The following is a 10,538-nucleotide window of genomic DNA, read 5'->3' on the forward strand; positions in this document are numbered from 1 at the left end:
AAAACCTTGAGCATCAATTAGGAGGGATACTTGACACACTCTCCAAGGAACAACAAGCATTTGAGCAAGCAATTCAAGTTCCTTGCAGAGATGATGTGGTAGTGAACGACAATGAAGAAGTTGGGCAAATTGAGTACATTGGTGTAGAAAATGAAAAGGGAGAAGCTGAATACCATTTTGAGATTTTGGACAGTGTGAATGAAGATTGTGCTTGTGAGTGAGAAAATTTTCAAGGGGATTTACTAGTGTCATGTTCCTTTCAAGCTGAAAATACACAAGAAGAAGTAAATCCTAAGGTAATGGAACAAGCACTACTCTTTGGGAATGATCAATTCATAAATTGCAAGAAAGATATTTTGGGTTTGGGAGAAGATGTGGGTAGGAGATTGAAACCATCCAATGACCCACCTATGCTAAGCTTGGACAATTCCCAACCCAAATTGTTTCCTTGGAGGCGAAAGGTAAGATGGTTGGACTCTCCAACAAATATTCCACCCCGGCAAGCAAATTTTTGGTTTAAGGGAAGTAGCTATGCAATGTCTAGTCGGGAGGAACATACTCTTTTCAAGCCTCCATAAGGTAAAGAAGAGGTACGTCAAGCTTAGTGACGTAAAACAAGCGATTCTTGGGAGGCAGCCCAAGCAATTACTGTTTTCCTAGTTTTTACTTTAGTGTTTGCATAAATAAGAGCTTAAGTGTTGGTGGTTTGATTCTTATAGGCCATTGCTATGCTTTTCTTGTGGACCGTTGGTGTTATCTTGTGCTTTCATGTGTTTTGGTGAAGTTTTGGTCGTTTGAGTTATTTCACATGTTTTTCACTGGTAAAACATACATATTAGGGCAGGCTCTGAGTGTGTAAGCATGTTAAAAATTTTTTTGCAGAGCCTGCAGAATTTTCTAAGGCATCCAAAGAAAACACACGGGCGTGTGGAATTTCCACACGCCCGTGGATTTGCATCCTGAGCTCATCCGGAGAAGGCACGGTGCGGCGGCGCCCTGTGAGCGACCATCTGTGACCTGCCACACGCCCGTGGGTAATTTCTGCATGGGCGTGTGAATTCCTGCAGAGTTGGGTGGTTTATCCCGAGAGCACACATGGGCGTGGACTCGCCCCTGTGGGCGACCTTGTGAACCACACGGGCGTGGGTAATTTTCGAACGCCCGTGCGAATCTCTGCAGAGGATCTCTCAATCCCGAGAAGACACAGGGGCATACGTTTTCCCCTGTGAGCTGGGCTTGTGAATATCCACGCCCGTGTAGAATTTTTGCACGGGCGTGGGTCTTAGAGAATTTTCTCGGTTGCATGGAGAGTCCACAAGGGCGTGCGTCTGCCCCTGTGGGTCGGGCACACCGGAGTGGGTAATTCCCACACGGCCATGTCGATTTACAGATATGCTAGAACCGCAGGCTTTCTTTAAAATCTTTTAAGATTTCTTCATCTTTTCATCCTCATACGTTTTGAGAACACATCCTTGCTCTCTCCTGACCTCTCATCGTCGTTTTAGAGGGTTGTTAATTGAGTTTTCCGGCTGTTTTCTAGTCTTTCATTCTCATTTTGTCGGTAAGCTTCTCTTTCTCTTTTCTTTGCCAATATTCATTTATTTTGCAGCACCAGCGTCATCTTCACCAGCAACAGAAACAGATGTACTAGCTATTGACACTGACACTTGAGGCGTCTTTACCTTCTTTGTTCTTATTTTTGCGTTTTATTTTCTGCATTTTATTTTGGATTGGTATACTCATAAAGGATTTTCCTTCTGAGTTTATTTTTATTTTGTGGTCTCGAGTTGTATCCATTGTTCTATCTTTTGTATACTCGAGTTGTTTTTATTTTATTGAGCTTCACTAAACCCCTTCGTGTATGCGTGCATATGGTCTTGTCTTCCTGGAAATTGAGACTTAGTCATGGGCACGGTCAAGATGCTTTGGCATTTGACCGTGTGAGCTTCACAACCCATTGGAACACTACTCCCATGGAATTTGCTTCATCAAATGCAACACTAGGAGTCAGGGGAGTATTGTTTTGATTGCTTCTCCCACATCTATTTTTGAATGATATATTTTGAGTGAGCTTGCATGAGTACATTGAGGACAATGTACAACTTAACTGTGGGGGAAAGTTTTATAGTGCACACATCTTTTCTATTGTTCTTGATTGTTATATGCTCACATAGCCAATGGTGGTTCACCTTAGTTGCAATGTTTGTATTCTTAACTCTAGGATAATTGTTAACATTGAATGTTTTCATGCTCTAGTTCTTGCTTGAATTTTTAGGAATTTTTGCCCGATTTACACTTAGTGCACTACTCACTCTTTGAACTCTATTGGAAACTCATGTTTGATGTTAAAGGGACTAGTTAGGTTTACTTCTTTTGCTAAATTGAAAAAAAAAATGGAAAATGAAAAGAAGGAGCTACCACCTATGAAGTATGAAGCTACTCTCACAAGTCGGATAGTAGTTATGCCCTAATGAGAGAAAGAGCTATCTCATAGGATGAGTGAAAGCTACCACTGGGGTAGAAAGAGCTACCACCTTGAAAGTGTGAAAGCCACCTTAGCGGCCGCTTTGGAAAAGGCTACCTTAGAGGATGTGTGGAGCTACTACCATTGTTTAAAATTTTTATCACTTTTGTAGATAAATAAGTCCCTTGTACTTAGAACTTTGAGGAGTATAACTTGGGTTGTTTTGAGTGAGTTCACACACTTACACGAAATTCGGGTTAGTTGTCCTTTTTTATTCAAGTTTATAGCTAGAGCATTGATTTTTCGTATTTAGTGTTGAAATTTTCCTTACTTATAGAATGCTATCTTTGTATACTTTGGTGAACCTAAGGCCAAGCACTTTCAATATTTTCTTCATTGATGCACAAAATGTTTAAGTGTGGGGGAGTTTCATAAGTGCTTGTGCGATATGAATGCGAAGCATTCTTTCCTTATGTTGAGCATTACTTTTCTCAGGTTTTTACATTAATATGCGTGTTTTTATGTTACTTTTATGCAGGTATGGTTTTGAGGCTGAGTATGAAGGAAATAGGCTAATGTGGATCATAATGCACCTATTTTGGAGGAGATCTTGCTAAGGTTCAAACGTGAAGACATAGGACAGGTGTGACATGCTAGAGTGTTTGCCAACCTCCTCGCATTCGAGTGAGTACATCCATTTGGAGGGGCACAAAGGCAGTCACACTTGAGCATTCCGTCTTATGCATATAAGAATAGGAGCTCCACCAACATATATATCATTGAAGAAGCAAGTGATTCACAAAGTGAATGTGTGCCCGTTTGCGCTACCCCGATGAAAGTATGGAATTGGGAAGTTATTGTGCCGGCCGAGAAACCAGAGAAACAGAGAATCCACACGGCAGTGTGGAAATTATCCATGCCCGTGTGAAAATTCCGCAAAGGCACGTGTATCATCCACGCCCGTGGAGTTGCCCGATTCCAGCCCTATTTAAAGCCGATTCAGCCCTGATTTTGGTATTCTTTTCTCCATCTTTTCCACAACTTGCGAGAGGGCTTCAGCTATTATTTCGAGGGGTATTAGCCAAGGTTTTGGAGAGGTTCTATGGCTCTGACATCGTGACTCCATTAGGAAGAAGGTTGGTAGAGAAGCTTCGATCGAAGCGTATCCTATACCGGACGAAGGAATCCTTGGACGACGAGTAGAGGACTTTCAACAAGACCATCGACACGACCATCGAGGAAGTTTCTTTATGGATTCATTGCTTTTACATTCGATTTCTTTGATTGTACTTAGCTTCATGGAGAGCTAAACCGCTAGTGGGTACTTGGGTGATTGTGAACCCTAGGATATATTCGCTTCATTGAACTTCTTTACTATGCTTTCAATAAATTGATGTTTATTGTCAGTTCCAACCTTGAATGCTTGATTGTATGAACATTTCCCCTAGAGTGACACTAGGGTTGAGAGTTCTTGTTGGTAACCTTGTGAGTGAGTGACACACCACGAGCATTAGACAAAGCTAGGCTGGAGAGGGTTGAGAGGGTGAGTCGAGAGGTACAGGAGCGTCCCCTTTCCGCTCCGACGTGATAGATTCTACCTACGTTCCTCGAGTTCTTTGCGGCCATAATAGAGTGAATGGTCTAAGGGATAAACCTCCGCTGCGGCCTAGTTGCGCGTGCAATGGAGTGAAGCGTTGAGATGATCTTAGTATCTAGGACTTAATTGTGGCTAGGGACCTTCCGCCTAGACCGAAGGGTTAGGTCTAAATCTAGGAAGAGATTTATCACTTGGAATCCCTAGAGCTCATCGCAACTCTATGCGAGTGCGAGGTGTTGAGATTGTTCGATTTCTCCTCCGGGGCATGTATAGAGTTAGGCATAGTTGACCTTAGATTTGGGACTATGTATGTAAGGATTTCCACAACTCACCATTGCATTGATTAGGAAGCATAATAGAGAATTATTGTACTTGAAGCGATTATCCTAGGTGAAGCATCATCCGAGTACCCCATCTTTATCGATTACCTTGCCTCCTCCTTACTTTTGCTCTCTTACTTGTTGCTTTTCATTTATGAGAATTGAATCATTACCACACTTATCATTGTTGATACTCCACATAGCTAAGAATTGAATTAAGTGTCTTTACTCCCTACTCCTTGTGGATTCGACCACACTCACCCGGGATTATTACTTCGACAAACCCGTGCACTTGCAGGATATACGCAATGGGACCTTGTCAACACCTCGCCGGATCAGTGCTGACGAAAGCTCTCCCAATAACCTTATTCCAAATGACGCGTGATGTCTGAGCCATAGAACCTCTCCAAAAACCTAGCCAATACCCCTCAAAACCCTAGCCGAAGCCCTCTCGCAAGTTGGGGAAAAGATGGAGAAAACAATACAAAAATCGGGACTGAATCGGCTTTAAATAGGGCTGGAATCGGGTGACTCCATGGGCGTGGATGCTCCACGCGCCTGTGCGGAATTTCCACACGGGCGTGGATAATTTCCCCACGCCCGTGTGGATTCTCTATTTCTCTGGTTTCTGCCGGCTGTGAACAGTTCTGCTACAGTACATACTACGATGTTGCTAGAGTGCTCTTCTACAGTATTCGACCTGAATAGCTTCCCAATTCCATACTTTCATCGGGGTAACGCAAACGGGCACACGATCACGTCGTGGATCACTTGCTTCTTCAATGGTGTACACGTTGGTGGAACTCTTGTTCTATGTGCATATGTCAGAATGCTCGAGTGTGACTGCCTCTGTGCCCCTCCAAATGGATGTGCCAACTCGAATATGAGGAGGTTGGCACACATTCTAGCATCTCACATCGACCTATATCTTCGCGTTTGAACTTTAGCAAGATTTCCTCCAAAATCGGTGCATTGTGATCCAGATTGGCCTATTTCCTTCTTACTCGGCCTCACAACCCTACCTGCATAAAAGTAATATAAAAACACACATATTAGTGTAAAACCCGAGAAAAGTAATGCTCAATATAAGAAATGAACGCTTCGCATTCGTATCGCACAAGCACTTATCAAACTCCCCCACACTTAAGCTTTTGCTTGTCCTCAAGCAAAAATTAAAAACGTTATGTGCATCAATGAAGAAGATATTGGAAGTGCTTGGCCTTAGGTTCACCAAAGTATACAAAGAGAACATTCTACAAGTAAGGGAAATTCCAACACTAAATACGAAAAATCAATGCTCTAGCTAAAAACTTGAATCAAAAAGGAAACAAAACCCGAAATCGTGTACGTGTGTGAACTCACTCAAAAACAACCCACGGTATACTCCTCAAAGTTGTAAGTACAAGGGACTTATTTATCTACAAAAGTGACAACAATTTTAAAGATGGTAGTAGCTTCGCACATCCTCTAAGGTAGCCCTTTCCAAAGCGGCCGCTAAGGTGGCTTTCACACTTTCGAGGTGGTAGCTCTTTATACCGGAGTGGTAGCTTTCACTCATCCTATGAGATAGCTCTTTCTCTCATTAGGGCATAGCTAGTATCCGACTTATGAGAGTAGCTTCATACTACATAGTTGGTAGCTCTTTCCACCCAACAAGCACCAATAAATAATAAAACTATTTTGTTCTTTCTTTTCATTTTCCATTTTTTTTTAAAAAAATTTAGCACAAGAAAATAAACCTAACTAGTCCCTTTAACATCGAACATGAGTTTCCAATAGAGTTCAAAGAGTGAGTAGTGCACTAAGTATAAATTGGGCAAAAAATTCCTAGAAATTCAAGCAAGACCTAGAGCATGAAAATATTCAATGTTAGAAATTCTCCTAAACTCAAGAATACAATCATTGCAACTAAGGTGAACCACCATTGGCTATGTGAGCATATATCAATCAAGAACAATAGAAAAGATGTGTGCACTATGAAACTCCCCCCCCACACACACACACACACACTTAAGTTGTACATTGTCCCCAATGTACACATGCAAGCTCACTCAAAATATAAATCATTCAAAAGCAAATGTGGGAGAAGCAATCAAAACAATACTCCCCTGACTCCAAGTGTGACATTTGATGAAGCTAGTTCGTTGGGAGGAGGGTTCCAACGGGTTGTGAAGCTTACACGGTCAAGTACCTCAGTACCTTGTCCGTGCCCATGACTAAGTCTCAATTCCCAAGAAGATAAGACCATCTGCACGCATACACGAGGGGGTTCAGTGAAGATCAATAAAGACAAAATAAATCGAGTGTATATAAAGGATAAAGCAATGAATATAACTCGATGATGCAAATGAAAATAAAATCAGAAGGGAAATCCTTTCTGAGTGAAAAAGTCTAAAAGCAGGAAAAATAAAATAAAATGCAAGAAAGTAAAGGAAAAATCCAGTGTCGGTGCTGCTCTCAGGCTCCTGTGCTGCTACTGCTGGTGAAGCACATAGTGGGTCTACCGATGCCGGGATAGAAAATGAAGGTGCTAGAGGAACTGAAGGTCTGGATCTCAGTAGATCTCGTAGAAAGTTGAACCGGGCCATAAGATCTGTGTACTGAGCCGACTGCATAGCCCGGAGCTCCGCTACCTCAGTCCGAATCGCTCTCACATCGGTCTCCAGCCTCTCAATATGATCATAAGCTCGAGTACCCGGTGCTACAGAAGGTGTGGGAATCTGCTGGACACCTCCCGCAATATCTCCCTCGCTCTTGGTGGTGTCTGCGGTAGCTGTAGCAAGAATATAGACTCCTGGCCCAAACCTCCGTACTAACCCCATCATCCTGATAGTATCAAATGCAAGAGGGGTAGGCACAACTGTCCTCTCAGCACCACGTAAGGCATCTCCCAAACCTATTCCCAAAATAAGTCTGGTGATATAGGGGCCAGCAAACAATAAACTCACTCTCGTCGAATGACCACAGTGCTCGCAAAAATATCCGCCAGTATGCATCCCAAGTGAAGTGGTACATTGCTAGGCCATGGAGTACAAAAAGAGCAAATCCAGCTTGGTCAAAGCAGCTGTGTTATCTGCTCGACCTGTCACGGACCTGCTGATAACTGCGTGCAAATATCTGTAGCTGAACCGGGATAAGCTAGAGGCCTTCGACAACCCCGGTTCATACTCCTCGTGGCCACACAAAATCCTATACGCATGATATGGAGTTATAGATACTGGAAAATCTGCCGGTAATCGTCCATACTCCACTGTACCTGTGTAAGCGACATCGTATAGGCCTGTCCGAATCGTGAACTCAGTGACACTCATGGAGAATGGATGTCCGAATGCTCGAAACTATATCGCCTCCGTGGTATCAAATCTCTCGTGTATTAAATGAAACTCAAAAGACGCTAAAACCTCTAGCGTCAATGCACGTTAAGCTGGCTCATTGATCGTCAGCAGCCTCCTCCAGCTTCCCACCACTAGCATCTCCTTAATTTCATTAGTCACCTCATCACCCTGCTGAATATCTTTCAGATTTGCAAATGTATGAAACAGGTCTGCCCAAAACCCGAGTGCTAAAAGTCTCTCGAATCGAGCTTGATGCTCGGGGTTTGAAAATTCCATGTGTAATGGCTCGGGTGGTGTTAGTCTGAGACGCTTCACTTTATTTTTCTTCACACGAGGGGCCATATCTGTAGTACAAAAGAAGAAACTGATCAAAGAATCTCAAAAGCAATATACTGCAGAATTCCACACGGGCTTGTGGAAATTACCCACGCCTGTGTGGATCTGGAGGGCGTTGAAGCTCCGGCACGGGTGCACAACCACACTCAAAATTTGATTTAACACCAATTCTAAATGCTTCCTAAACATATACCATGCATGGAAATTCGCAATCAAAGATATTTAATCTGTGAAAAACAAGAGTTGGGGAAGAAAAGAGGATGAAAAGGTTACTGAAGAAATATTGTGAAATCTCTGAAAACTCTGAAAATCGGTATGATATGTGAAGCAAAATCCACCCAAAACAATGATGAACGGTCAAACAGATGATAAGAATTCGTTCTCTGGTAACTGGAAATGAAGAATGAGACGGATCACAAGGGTTTTAAGGAAAAAAAATCGCGTCTCTTGGAATTCTATGCACCCACACGGGCATGTGGAAATTCGCCACGCCCGTGCGCCTCACTTCAAAAGCACCACAGGAGCGTACACACCTTTGACTCTGACCTCTTGTGCATGGGCGTGTGGAAAATACCCACGCCCGTGCATCCGACCCACAGGAGAAGACGCACGCCCCTGTGACTTCTCTGGTCATCCGAGAAAAATACCAAGTGTTATACACGCCCAATTCACAGGGGTAACTGCACGCCCCTGTGTTTTTTGGGGATGGAGAGAACTCCTCTGCAGGGTTTCACACGGGTGTGCAGAAATTACCCACGCCCGTGCGTTATTCACAAGGTCGCTCACAGGGGCGACTCCACGCCCCTGTGTGCTCTAGGGAAAATCTGCCCAACTCTGCAGGAATTCACACGCTCGTGCAGAAATTACCCACGGGCATCTGATAGTTGCATGGTCATTCACAAGGGTAGCCGCACGCCCCTGTGCCTTCTCTGGATGAGCTCGCAGTATACACACACGGGCGTGTGGAAATTCCACACGCCCGTGTGTTGTCTCTGGAAGACTTAGAAAAATCTGCAGGCTTTACAGAAAATTTCTGAACATGTTTACACACTTAGAGCCTGCCCTATTATGCAAATTTTACCAGTGAAAAACACGAAATAGAGATCACACGATCAAACTTTGCCAATTCTACATGGAAACACACGATTAAAAAAAAAGTTAAAGTTCACAAGGAAATCTCAGCACAAACATCTAATAGATTAAAACACCAACATATAACAAAGAATTAATGCAAACAACTAAACCAAAAGCTAAGAAAACAGTGAACACTTGGGTTGCCTCCCATGAAGCGCTTGTTTAACGTCACTAAGCTTGATGTACCTTGTTTTACCTCATGGGGGTTCATGGAGGAAGAATACTTCTCTATTGTCACTGTAAATCTCTCCGCCATAGTATGGTTTCAGCCTATGTCCATTCACTTTAAATGTGCCCTTCTCTGGATGGTTAATCTCAATGGCTCCATGGGGTGAAACTTTGGTTATGATATACGGACCAGACCACCTCGATTTGAGTTTCCCCGGAAATAAACGTAGATGAGAGTTAAACAATAACACCCGATCGCTTGCTTTGAAGTCCTTTGGCATCTTAATATGCTTGTCATGCCACTTCCGAATTCTCTCCTTGTATATCCTTGCGTTCTCATATGCCTTCATCCTCCATTCGTCTAACTCGTCAAGATGTAACATTCGTTGCTCGCTAGATTTGTGCAAATCAAAATTCATCACTTTAATTGCCCAATATGCTTTGTGCTCTAATTCCACCGATAAATGACAAGATTTTCCATACACTAAATTATAGGGGGCGGTACCTATTAGAGTTTTATATGCTGTTCTATGAGCCCAAAGTGTATCATCCAATCGTTCAGACCAGTCTCGTTTCCCTTGTTCCACTGATTTGGTTAATATTCTCTTGAGCTCTCTGTTTGTGACCTACACTTGCCCACTTGTTTGCGGATGATAAGGAGTAGCTAGACGATGATGAACCCCATAGTGTTTTAACACTTTACGCGATTATGTATTACAGAAATGGGTTCCCCGATCGCTGATAATGATTCTTGGAGTTCTAAAGAGGGTAAATAGCTTCTTCAAAAACTTCACCATAGTTCGCGCATCATTAGTTGGATGAGCTTGGGATTCCGCCCACTTGGAAACATAGTCAACTACCACCAGAATGTATTGATTTCCAATGGACTTTGGAAATGGTCGCATAAAATCAATTCCCCAAACATCAAATACCTCGCAGAATTGCATTGGATTTTGAGGCATCTCATCCCTTCGCGATAAATTTATAGCCCTTTGACAACTATCACATCGTAAAACAAACTGATGAACTTCTTGGAAAAAAGGTTGGCCAATAGAACCCAGCGGCTAAAACCTTCTCTGCAGTTCGACTTGAAGCATAATGCCCGCCTACTGGGCCTGACTGATAATGCACAATGATGTTCCAACCTTTCTCTCTAGACACACACCTTCGAACCACCTGATCTG

The sequence above is a fragment of the Dioscorea cayenensis genome, chromosome 1 (assembly GCF_009730915.1).
Source record: "Dioscorea cayenensis subsp. rotundata cultivar TDr96_F1 chromosome 1, TDr96_F1_v2_PseudoChromosome.rev07_lg8_w22 25.fasta, whole genome shotgun sequence".
NCBI lineage: Eukaryota > Viridiplantae > Streptophyta > Magnoliopsida > Dioscoreales > Dioscoreaceae > Dioscorea > Dioscorea cayenensis.